Source organism: Sarcophilus harrisii, chromosome 4 (assembly GCF_902635505.1).
Source record: "Sarcophilus harrisii chromosome 4, mSarHar1.11, whole genome shotgun sequence".
Taxonomy (NCBI): Eukaryota; Metazoa; Chordata; class Mammalia; order Dasyuromorphia; family Dasyuridae; genus Sarcophilus; species Sarcophilus harrisii.
This window is the reverse complement of record NC_045429.1, coordinates 460,828,331-460,840,968: the sequence shown is the minus strand read 5'-3', so window position 1 is coordinate 460,840,968 and position 12,638 is coordinate 460,828,331. Positions and strand designations below refer to the sequence as shown.

The window sequence follows — 12,638 nt, the reverse complement described above, 5'->3', positions numbered from 1 at the left end:
CATTTGGGGGCAAGCCTGGCACTTAGGATGACTGATCCAGCTGGGCAAGGCTTGGACCAGGTGAAGGGAAGCCTGAACTGGGCAAGGGTGTGAAGAAATAAGAGCAAAGCTTACAGATGTGTCAGGAAGCTCGTCCCTTTGGTGAGGGAGAAAATGGGGCTCCTTTCTCCCGTGTGATCTGGGGCATGTGTGACGCCCTTCAATTATCTGCGGCCTCTTTCCTCGTTTTTACATAAGAGCGTTTTCTTGCAGACAGAAGATAGATGTCTGTGGCCTGCCGACTCCCCGGTGACAGCCTTCGGAGCCCACGGCCCTGTGCCAGGCTGAAGCCAAAGGGAAGCCAGGGCAGCTCCCTCGGGGCCTCCTGAGGCCATCCCGGACTACCCTGAGGCTGTCCCAGAACACCCCTCCCAGCTTGGGTTAAACATGAGGCTCAGCAGGACCAGCTCCCAGGGGTGCAGGGGAGCTCACAGGCTGCCCTGGGGCTGAGTGAAGGACAGCCGGAGATGGCTCCCTCGCTGCTGCCTCTACAAAGGCACCTGCCCTGAACGCAGAAGGCCGGGGACTGGCTGCTCTCTGCACTGGCTCCAGGATGGCTGCAGTCTCTGCTCACTTTTCCCTCCGAGGGGGATCCTGATGAGCTGCGGGAGGAGGCGGGGGGGGGGGGGGGGGGGGGGGGGGGGGGGGGGGGGGGGGGGGGGGGGGGGGGGGGGGGGGGGGGGGGGGGGGGGGGGGATAAAGAGGAAGGTGATCGAGAAGCCAGCAGGTCACAGGAAACAGCAGAGGGAACTGAGACTGCTTAACCTGCAGCAGAGGAGAGTAAGAAGCGACAAGAGAGACATTTAAATCCACCCCAATCCCCTCCCTCCAGGCTCATTTCAGCTCATTGCTCTTCACACTTTCTCCATTCCAATTAACCTTTGGGTGACATGTTGTAGGGGACGTTAAGTCTTCCTCAGCCTCTGCCCATGCTTGGAACGCCCTCCCTTCCCAACGTCCCCTCTTTCAATCGCTGGCTTCCTCGGAAGCAGGGCCCAGGTCCTGGCTCTTCAGGAGAACTCTCCCATCCTCCTCTGAGTCCTGCTCCCACCCCAGTTCTTGGTAGGTTCTCACAGGGGCCATCCTTTGTTTGCATTCCTACGTGCTTGGTCATGGGGTTTAAATTAATCCTGGACATAACATAGGCTGCATAAAGGAGGGACGTTGTCATTTTTGTCCTTTTAGTCCTAGTGCTTAGCACAGCACCTGTTACACAGTAGGTGCTTAATAAATGCTTGTTGAATTCAACTGGGTGGGACCTGATTGAATTGAAATGTTTGGGAGGTCAGCTCACAGGAGAGAGATGAGACTTTTTTCATGAAGCTTCGGAATAGAGAATAAGGACAATGGGCTGGAAGCACAAGAGCCCAAGGTCAGCTTGATCTAAAGAATGTTCTAATTCCAGCTGTCCACAGGGAAGCTACACCTTCTGTGGTAGTGAGCTGTCTGGTACTGGGACAATATCCAGAAAGAGGCAAGACAATTCTGTGGGAAGAGATCCCTACCCTGGGGGAGGGGGAAGTGCTTCCCTTCTAAGGTCCTTCCATTGACTCCCAGCTATGCCTTCCTCTGTCAGGGAGAGGACGAAGGACTGGCAACCGCAGAGCAAGCATCAGTCATTTCCCAGTGTGGTCGGAAGCTCGGGGCACAGCCTGCGCCTCAGGAAGAGCTGAACTTCCAGGGCATTTCTGAAGGGGTGCGACCCCGAGCCTCTAAAGTCATTAACTCTAAAATGGGCTTTCTAAGACCTGGAGCACCTTTGTGGAAAAGGTGTGGAAAGCACATCGGGATAGCACTAAAGGAGAACATGAGCATGATTCTGGCCTGGTTGCATGGGTCTGAGCCTTCCATACGTGGGATTCTCTGGGACCTAGTGGGAGGGGACCCATTACCGAGCCAGAAGTGCTGCTTCCCCACGAGGGACAGAGAAAAGCAACAAAGGTCAGGGAGGAGCAGCTGCAAAGTCTCCTGGTGAGACCTTTGTGCCACTGCCCTCTGTCCCATGCCCTGTGGGGCATGAGGGTGGCCAGCGAACAGCGGGGTCAGAGTCTGGCCCCTCGGGCCGATGCAGGGCAGTTCTGCATAGAGCTGCTGGCCTGGTCATGTCCCACTTCTGACACCGACTCCTTGTGGGACCCGGAGCACATCTCCGACCTCTCTTTCCTTCTCTGTTGGATGAGATGCCCCAGGTGTCCCACCCAGCTCAGGATCCAGGGCCTACATTTCAAGTCATCTGGAGCAGAGCAGTGGCTGCCATGTGTTCACAGAGAAGTCTAATTCGGGATAGGAGAGATTCAGATGAAGAAGTGGGGGAACTAAAAGAGGAAAAGGAAGCTTTTGGCTCAGGGGATTGACTGGAGACTCTATTGATGTTACCTGTGACAGAACTGGTATAGAAACCTCCCAGAGGAAAAAACTTCTCTCTACCAACGGAGGTCAGGCCCTCTGCAAATTTAGTCTTTTTTTAGAGAGTTGCCTGGTGCTATGGAAGGTTAATCTCCTTGTCCAGAGTCACACAACCCAAATATGTTCAGAGCAGTCTGGGAAGCCAGTGCTCTTGGGTTTGAGGCCGGCTTTCTGTCTTCCAAACTTCTCATCAGCTCCTCCGTTTTCATCAATCACCCACGTCTGTCCAGAGATGGCAAAACCCGCCTCTTGCCCCCAGCCAGGTAAGATATTCAATGTTTAAGCAAGTGGAACCCCAGATCCTTCTGCCCAGCTGTCTTCAAGTGATGGCAAACTACCAGAAGGAGCAGGAAGTAAATCATTAAACATCAAAGCTAAATCATTCACTCTTCACTACATCAGAATGACCACAGGCTTTCTACACACGCATGAATGGGGTCAGAACCATAATGGGGAAAGTAGCAGAAAACCAGGAAACCTGCCGGCAATGAGAGAGCAGGTAACCATGGCAACAGCCATCCCCTTGGGTCTCTGGGTAAAGGAGATGCTTTTGATTGTAGGGTTTTTGTTTTGCTTTGTTTTTACATTGAGACCAAAAAAAAGGAAGGTAAGTACCACAAGCTTTGCCTTCTCTGCCAGTTAAAAAAGTCCAACAATTATAATGGATAGAAACTGCTCCTCGAGTCAGGAAATTTCAGGGTCAAATTTTGCCTTCAACATTCATTCCTTGTGTGATTCCTGACATCAGGCCTGGAAAAGTCAAATAAAATCATTTTGAGCTTCAGGATTGTGAGGATAAACTATCTGTAAAGAGTTTGGCAAGTTTTAAAATTCTATATAAACACTAGTTGTTACTCCTATTATTATTAAATAAAGTTATTATTACTGCATTGACCTTCCTGGTCCCACTGGATGATGTTGGGACTGGGGCTGACCAAGACGGAAATATTGTAGGTGCAAACAGTAGGCGTAGAACTTCTGGGGATTCCCTTGGACATTTCTCCTGGACCCTAGTTTCTTCATCAATAAAAATGAGCAGCACCTACTGTGACCCTAAAGTGTCTTTATTATTCATTTCTCTTTCTAGGAAAATAAATCGATGTTGTAGTTGGAACAATGTGGGAGGGTCTTAGGGCAGGAAGCTCCAAGTCTCACATGGGTTTGTTGAAAGGTACAACTCAAGGCCCTAGAGATGTTTAGGGACTCAGGGAGTTTGGGGGTTAAGAAGGGGAAAGATGTAGGGGAAGAGGGTGTGCTGCTAGTCAGTACTTGAAGGGACAAGAGGAAGGAGCTTTGTTCTGTCTGGACTGAAAGAACAAAGCTAGGGACACAGGGAAGAAGCTACAAAGAGGAAGCTTTAGATTGGAAATAAATGTGTGGGGGTAAGTTGGGGGAGGGGATGTCTTTCCTCATTTAGACTAGGAGTGGGGCTCTGGCAGCCCCTGAGCCACAGGAAGATGCAGCCATCTCTGAGAACCCCAAGAAGAGGGCAGAGGCTGACTTCTCTCTCCCTTTCCCCTCTAACCAGCGCCGATTTCTCTGAGCAAGCTCCTTCAGTCATCAAGGAGTGAAGTAGGGTAGAGAGAGCTCCAGCCCTGAAGTCAGGAGGACCCAAGTTCAAATCCAGCCTCAGACACTTAACACTTCCTGGCTGTGGGACCCTGGGCAAGTCACTTAACCCCAATTGTCTCAGAAAAAAAAAGGAAAAAAAAAAGAAAAAAAAAAGCTACCTTTGTAAGAAATGAAGTAGGAAAGAGGAATTGGCCACAGAGGTCAGCGCCCTGCTCGCCTCTCAGGATGGCCTTTTCTGCCCATGCAACCAGCATCTAGTGCCTGCCTCAAGGGTCCCAGCAAACGGAGAGCAAAGTAACACGAGATCTCCCTCCGGACCAGGCTCCATCGGAGGGAAGGATGCACTCACTGTTGCATTCTGGGTGCCTTGTTCTTGTTTTGCTCAGGAACAGCTCATTCTTACTAATGTGATCTGCATTTTCTAAGCAGACTGAAGGAGAGAGAAGAGGAGGTGTTTCAGATGTGGGGGTGGAGTGGGTACCCCTTTCTGCCAATTCCCCTCCCCCACTCCTTTATATGTCAATTGAGTTTGTCTTATTAAAGGATGGCAGATTGCCTTCAAAAAGCAATCGCCCTCTCCCAATGAAGCCTCCCCAACACCTGAGCCCCAGCTCTGGCTTCTGGGGCAGGTCCATCACGCCCAAGCGGAGTCCACCACGATGGACCCCAATTTTGGGGCTGCTTATGGGATCCGCCATCTAGGGTAGGAAGGGGCTTGATGAGCCGTCCAATCCAGCTTCTTTATTTTGCAGAGGGGACCCTCGAGGCACAGGGGGCGAAGGTACATTCTCTGGGGAATAATTGATTGAATGCTTAACACAGTGTCTGGAACATGGTAAGCACTCAATGAATGTTGGACTGAGTCTACCCACTGTACCGCGCGATCTCTAAAGTTATTTACATGATTCACCCACTGGATGCAGCAATCAGTACATTTTGACTGAATCTTGCTCTCTCGGTGTATCTGTCTGTCTGCCTGTCTGTCTCTTTCACACACACTCACTCACACACACTCACACACACACACACACACACTCACACACACACTCACACAGACACACACACATACTCTCTCACACACACTCACACACACACTCACACACACACACTCACACACACACTCACACAGACACACACACACATACTCTCTCACACACACACACACACACACACACACACACACACCATCCGTGTCAGTGGTGATATAGCTCCGAGGCCACGTGTCGGCTCATGAATGTTTCATAGTCTATTTTTCCTGCCTCCAAAGCTGCATCCATTTTCCCTGCAGGGTGGGTGAGCTTCCTGGCTTACTGATGGTGTTGGATAAATGTCAAACAAACACACTGAGCTGGGCTGGAGGTGAATCGGAGTCTTGGGATATAATGAGTCTTTCCATTCAATCGTCTGCTTCTCAGATTAGAGTCGCTGAAGGATAATTGCCTGGCCCCCCAATGACACACGGTCCGCTCGCTGTGACCGGACCAAAGCTTTGCAGCTCTCAGAAAACACAGAACTCATTTCCCAGTGTCTTAATGGGCTCCACACTAATGGCTGCTCGGGATAAGAAATCGCCTCCCTTGGAGGTGAAAGGTAAGGAATTGAGGGGAAGGTGATCATGAGCATGAAATGCATTAGCTCTCACGAGAAGTGGCCCCCCATGGGAGCAGGGAATGATGGGTTTCAATGTCTCATTTTATTCACTTCTGAGCGGAACGTGATGCTCTTGGTGCCGAGAGATGTGCAGACATGCCTTTTATTGCTCTGCTGAAGGCCCTCCCCTCCCTCCTGTGGGAAATCACTGGTGGTGCCATAGTGGGCATCTAAGCTCTCCAAGGAGGAGCAGCATCCTTTTCTCTCTTTCCTTTCCCATAGGTGCCCTGGACACTAGGGTACAGAAATCACCTTCAGGAGAACAAGCTGCATGAGGCAAGACCGGGCAGTGGTTTCCCTGCAAGAGATCTGGGGGTTTCAATGGACAATAATCCCACAAGCCTTTTGGCAGCCTCTATTCATTAATTAAGTTATTCCTTTGGGGATAAAAATCGTAAAAAACAAACATAACAGTAATAATTACACCTGCATTTGTATTGGTATTTAAGGTGCACAAAACACTTTACAAATATGATCTCATTTTATTCCCACAACAACCCTGAGAGGTTCTTTTTATTAGCCCCATTTTAGAGATGAGACAGGCAGAGTTCAAGCGATAGCCCTCGGGGTTTTACCCCTGGTAAGCATCCAAAGCCAACTTTGAACTCCAATGTCCACAATAGTGTCATAAAATAGCTAATAAAAGTAAAGTCATCTTGGGCAGCTTTAATAGAGTCATGGCCTTTCCTCAATTGAGAAACAGTCAAAAGATAGGAACAAGCAATTTTCAGATGAAGAAATTAAAGTCCTTTCTAATCATATGAAAAAATTGCTCCAAATAATTATTGATTAGAGAAATGCTAAGCAAGACAACTCCGAGGTATCACTTTGCATCTCTCAGATTGGCGAAGATGACAGGAAAAGATAATGATAAATGTCAGAGGGGATGTGGGAAAACTGGGACACTGATGCATTGTGGGTGGAGTTGTGAACCGATCCAGCCATTCTGGAGAACAATCTGGAACTGTGCCCAGAGGGCTCTCAAACTGTGCACACCCTTTGATCCAGCAGCGTCTCTCCTAGGTCTATGTTCCACTTAGGTCATAAAAGAGGGGAGAGGATCCACAGGAGCAAAAGTGTTTGCAGCAGCCCCTTTTATGGTGGCTAAGAGCTGGAAATTGAATGAATGCTGCCAGTTGGGGAACGACCGAATAAGTTATGGTATATGAATGTGGTGAAATATTAATGTTCTGGAAGAAGTGACGAGAAAGTTGATCTCAGAAAAGCCTGGAAAGATTTATAGGAACCGATACTGAGTAAAATGAGCAAAATGAAGAGAACCTTGTGCAGAGTAAGAACAAGATTACATGATGATCTACTTGCCCTCCATCTATCTGCCTGGCTTAATTCTCCCTGCGTGCTTAGGAATCAGGACCAGGATCCATCTTGCTGTTCCCCATTTCCCAAGACGGGCATTTTCTGGGACTCTCATCTTCCTGCCCATGTACATGTGGGGAGATGCCCTAGTTTCCGGTGGCTATCGTCAGGCCTCTTCATCCCAGGGGAGCAGGGGATCTTAGAGCCAGACCTAAGAGGGATCTCAGAGCACTTCCAGTCTAACCTTCCAGTTTTACAGGTGAAGAGACTGAGGCCGGACTGGGATGTGAGCTGCTCCACATCCCAAAGTCAGCGTGCCTCAGAGTCGGCATTGGAACCCGGGTCCTTTGAGCCTGGAACCCGGGTCCTCTGAGCTTGGAGTCCGGGTCCTCTGAGCCTGGAGCCCATGCCCTCACCAAAGAACTGTGGGCTGTGCCCAACAGATGCCCAGTGCTGCCCCTCTGTGGGCTGTGGCACCTTGAGAATGGCCAGTGAGCATTTCAGTCTCAAGCACTGAGAGGTCTTCAGTGTCAGAGTCCATCCTCCCACCGTGTCCCACTCATGGTCCCTTTCCAGGGAGGGTCTTGGCTTCCCACAAGCCTCCTTGGAGGCCCATGTTCATATACCCCCCACCAAAATTCCTGAAACCAGGGATGGAGGGGAGGGTCGCCCCCTTAGGCCCCAGCAATCCACTCAGGGGCTCAACTTTCCTTGTCATTCGGGGGCAACAACAGAAAGTCCCGTGATACGCAAGTCCAACAGTCTCATTTCTGACCCCCTCTGGGGGAATTCCTGTGAAACATGCAGCCCTGACTCATTGACTGAATAAATGACTTGATATATTGGGGAGGGGCCAGATGGAGGTCGCATGTATCTGAGCAACTGCTTGGTCTGCTCTTGGTCTACCCCTTTCCTAAGAGTTCTGGGGCCTGGAGCTTGGGCACAATAAGCACAAGTCAAGAGAAGGTCTTAGTGGGTCCCAGGGCTTGCTGGGAAACTTGTGATGCTCTGAGCACCATTGTAGGCTTCTGACCAGCGTGGCCGCATCCCTGTCTGTTTGCAACCCTGTACAAACATCTGCAGCTTCCGCAAGGCTCCAGATAGCGCCCAGTCTGTCTCTTAGAAGGAAAGTCCATTCTTCCTCCTTGAATCCCCAGACGTGCCCAGGCCAGCGTGCTGTCTGTGGGAAAGTAGGGCAGCCTTCTGCATCGACATGAGGACTGCCGGGGCTGTGACTGACAGGCTCCGTCTAACCCTGACTCGCTCATCCCCAACTCTGCAATTTTGTCTGTTTTTTGTGTTTGCTAGTAACGTCACCGAGGGAACTCTCAGCCTTTATCCCAAGCGAATGAAGGGACAAAGCTGAGTTCTGGATCGGGAGGTGGAGGGACTGATTGGAGTATCCCAAACCAGCTGAAGCCTGAGAAGTTCTAGGAAGACTCCATTGGAATCATTCAATCTCATCTACACAAGGGATACAGTATTTTTTTTTAAAGCAGACTATCCCTTACCCTAGGGGAGAGTGCATTCTAATAAATGAGAATGGAAAGAAAGGAAGGGATCTATAGCTTAGAGCATCCTCCCCTGAACCCTTCACATCACATTCATGCTTCCACTGAAGTGAAGAAGATAAAACCTGAAATGAGGGGGTTGAGTTGGGACGATCTGCTCAAGTACTGGCCCCCTTTGTGGCCCCTCTATTTCTTGTCAAGTTCCCAATGAGAGAGAATTTTTTAAAGGTAAAATCACATGATCAACTGTGATGGACATGACCCTTTTCAACAATGAGGTGATTCAGGACAATTCCAATAGACTTGTGTGCCCAGAAAGAAAGGGACTGAATATGGCTCACAACATGGTATTTTCACCTTTTCTGTTATTATTTGCTTGCTTTTTGTTTTTTTGGGTTTTTTTTTTTTTTGCTTTCTCATTTTTTCCTTTTTGTTCTAATTTTTCTTGTACAGAATGATAAATGGAGAAAATTCATGTATTTTATTGTGTTTTTAAATATATAAATCAATGTATTGAAAAAAGTAAAATCACAGAATCTCTGAGTTAGAAGAAACCCCAGAGATAATTAAATAAAGTTCTGCCCCTCAAACAATCCCCATTCTGACACTGTCAGCAAGTGACCACTCTAGCTTTGCAGGCAACGTCCAGTGAGGGTGACCCTACACTTCGAGAGGCAATTTAGATTGGTGGGAAGCTTTTCCCTCATTCCCTTCATAGAGACTTTTGGCAACTTCTCCCTTCTATTCCTGACTCTGTCCTCTGGGACTAAGCAGAACAAAAGGGAGTGCTGGGCTCAGAGGCAAGAAGACCTGAGTTCAGATTAAGCTTCAGACATTTGATGGGTGTGTGAAGGTGGCCAAGTCATCAGTTTTAATTTAATTCAGTTTTTTCATTGATAAATTTTGCACACTTATTATCCGTATGACTGCAGGTAAGTCACTTTCCCCCCAATGTATACAATGAGAAGCCAATATGAATGAACTAGATGCAAAAGGAGTACAGCGCGATCAGTTGAAATAATGGATGTAAATGGGATGTTGGACTTTCCTGTTTGGTCTCTGTCCAGGGAAATTCCAGTGAAGAAACTCCCTCTGCAAATTGGCAGCTCCCCTGCCCGTCAGAGTCCTGGGAGCTCCTGGGGAGCCAGAGCTGGCCCGGGGATGGGCGGGTGCCCAGAGGCACCCAGGCCGCCCGGCCCTAACAGCCCAGTCTGTCTGGGGCTCAAGAAAATGGAGCACAAGGGTCTGAAACTGGTGGAGCTGCGAGTCACCTTGGCGTGAGCATCCACTGACATCCACTGGCAGAGATTCTAAAGCACCTCCTGGCTGTTGGTGCGCTTTCACCCTTACACACTCACACACAAACACACACACACAGACACAAACACACACACATAGATTCACAGACATGTACACAAATTCAGACACACACACAAAGGATACACAAATAGATACACACAGAGAGACTCACAGACACAGATTCACACACACACACAGACTCAGTCACAGAGACACACACATAGAGATTCAGATACACAAAGACAGACACATAAACAGATTAATACACATACAGAGGGACTCAAGACACACAAATAGATAAACAATAGAGACTCAGACTCAGACACACACACACACACACACACACACACACACACACCTTTTCTTCTTCCATCCCTAAGTGCCTTCATTTCTCATGCAGAACCCACAGGGGTTTAGAACCCCACAGTGCAACCCTGTGACATCTCCCGGAAAGCTCTCCCCATGCTGTCCCCCAAAGGAGGCTATTGTCCAGCTGGGCGCAGGCCGAAGTACCTCAGCCCTTCCTGTCTCCATGCTCCTGGAGTCGCGGATCATCCAGCTGCTGGGGCTCCATCCCAGCACACTCTCCCCCTCCCGTCCCCAGAGCTCTGGGCCCTCTCTCATCCCTGCCGGGACCCAGACCCTCCCTCTCTGCCTCCTCTCCCGGCTTCCCCTTCCACACTGAGCTTCTCCCCCTCCTCTCCTCTTCTCTCTCCCTCCATAACGGCTTCCCGCTCTGATTTCTGCCACCAGCTACTGCTCCTGGGAACAGCTCTCCTGCCCCTTGCCCAGCCTGGGGAGAAAACTTACTTTTTCCTGAAGGGGTGATCAGGGGGTGGAAGCAGCTCTCAGCCCCGGGGGCAAAGTAAAGCACCTTTACTGCCCGTGGCCTTGGACCCCTTCCAGCTCGGAAACCTGAAGATCTCTCCCCTTTCTAATGAATCCATTTGCATGAGAATATAGACTCCAGGTGAGGAAGGATCATTTAATTGTTCTTATTAGCTTCTCTACCCTCCGCATGCAGTAGGCACTTCATAAATGCTTGCTGAGCCAAAGTTTGCCACCTCAGAATTTGCTGACTTTTATTTCCTTTCACTTTACAGCTAACGGTCGGGATCCCCAGGGATGGGGACTGGCTGGGCCACGGTCGCCCAGGGACTGGGCAGCGGGAGGAGCCGGGGCTGTGGGATCTCGGAGCAGGAAGCCAGGAAGTGTGAATCAGGGCACATGAGTCGGTGTCAGCGTCAAAAGGCCCCCGGAGATAAGGGAGCGAAGGGCCCTCCCCATGCCCGGGAAGAGGGAGGGGAGGGCCGGGGCGGGCATCCCGGGAGGACAGCGGGGATGTCCCAGCTCGGCCAGGCTTGGATCGGGGCCTCCGAAGTCTTCCGGGCGGAAGCATCAAGGCCGCTTCGTCTGAACCAGAGCGCCGGACCGGGCCCCCAAAACCCGGGCCCAAGCCCCCGGGGGCTCCCTTCCGGCCAGCGGGGTCTCGGCTGCCACTGAGACCGGGCCCTGGCTCCACAACCTCCGAGGCTTCGAGGCTGGCGGCCCGCCCAACGTCTGCCACACATGCTGACTGCAGCGGGCCCGGGGCCAAACGTCCCCGGGCTGTGTGTCTCACCGAGGAGGGGCTGGGCTGCCCCGGGCCAGGGGTGACTCAGCGGTCCCGCCTGCGCCTCCTCAAATGCACTTTCTCTTTGGAGACGCCCCCCCCCCCAACCGGTCTCACAGATCTGAGAGGCAGTGGGTCAGAACCGGAGGCTCCAGATCTCTCTGGGTAACCGGGATAGAAAGCAGAAAGCCTCAACTTCCCCTCCTGTAAAACTGGGCTCCCGATTTCCACTTTTACCAGTCATTTCAGAGTTATTGCCTGATCCAGGAGAAAAAGGATTGAATGGAGTCATCCTAGATTGGAGTCAGGGTTTAAAGGAGCTGGCTGGCTCAGTGGATAGAGCTCAGGTCCTGAGATCAGGAGGACCTGAGTTCAAATCCTGCTCAGAAACGTCCTTGCTGGGCAAGTCATTTCACTCAGTTTCCTTATCTGTAAAATAAGGGCATGCAAACTCTCCAGCATCTCTGCCAAGTAAACCCCAATGGGGTCCCAGAGAGTGGGAGGCCACTGAAATAACTCCAGAGCAACCTGTGACCTCAGATCAATCACAGTCTTCTCGAGCTTCTCAAAAATCAGTTTCCTCTTCTGTAGAATTAGGAAAATGGTTCAGAAAATCTGCAAGGGTCTTTACTAAGTCAAGATCCCTGCGCTAATCATCTGAAGTCATTAATCACCCTGGACTTTGTTTCCCTGCCTGTAAGAGGACAAATGATCTGTGAAGCCAGTTAGCCCCTATCTAGGCTTCCCATCTGTGCTTGAGCCTCAGATCCTGCACTGAGCCTATGAGTCTGCAGCAAAGCTCTGCTGGGCAGACGGTTTGGTATCATGGGGTCCAACTGCTTCATTTGACAAATACAGAAACTGAGGCTCGGACAAGATTCAGGGACTTGCCTGAGGCACAGATTGTCTGCTGAAGAACAAGGACCTGAATCCAGAAAGGTATTGAATCCTACAGTCTTGGGTTTGGAGCTGGAAAGACCCCTCTCATTTTACACATGGAGACACTGACAGGGACTCGCCCCAAATCATTAAAGAACTGTCTCCAACTTGACTGTTCCTGTGAGAGGCCACATACTATATTGGAAGGATTCTGGAACTAAAGTCAGGAGAAATGGGTTTAAAACCCTTCTTTGCCACTTAGGAACAGTGGGATTGGGTGACTTTTCCCGAGTCTCTGTTTCCTTATCTGGGGGTAGGAATCCCTATAATACTTCATTGGGTTAATGGGATGA

General features: G+C 50.3%; 1 long non-coding RNA gene across 1 annotated transcript; it reads right to left on the bottom strand.

Annotated features, from left to right (window-relative positions):
- Positions 1-724: 724 nt before the first annotated feature.
- Positions 725-11,332, bottom strand: LOC116423504. Its single transcript, XR_004234117.1, has 3 exons — positions 10,605-11,332; positions 4,176-4,447; positions 725-3,195 (listed from the first exon to the last, which is right to left on the bottom strand). It is a non-coding gene; the product is annotated as an uncharacterized LOC116423504 (long non-coding RNA).
- Between the last annotated feature and the right edge of the window lie 1,306 nt (positions 11,333-12,638).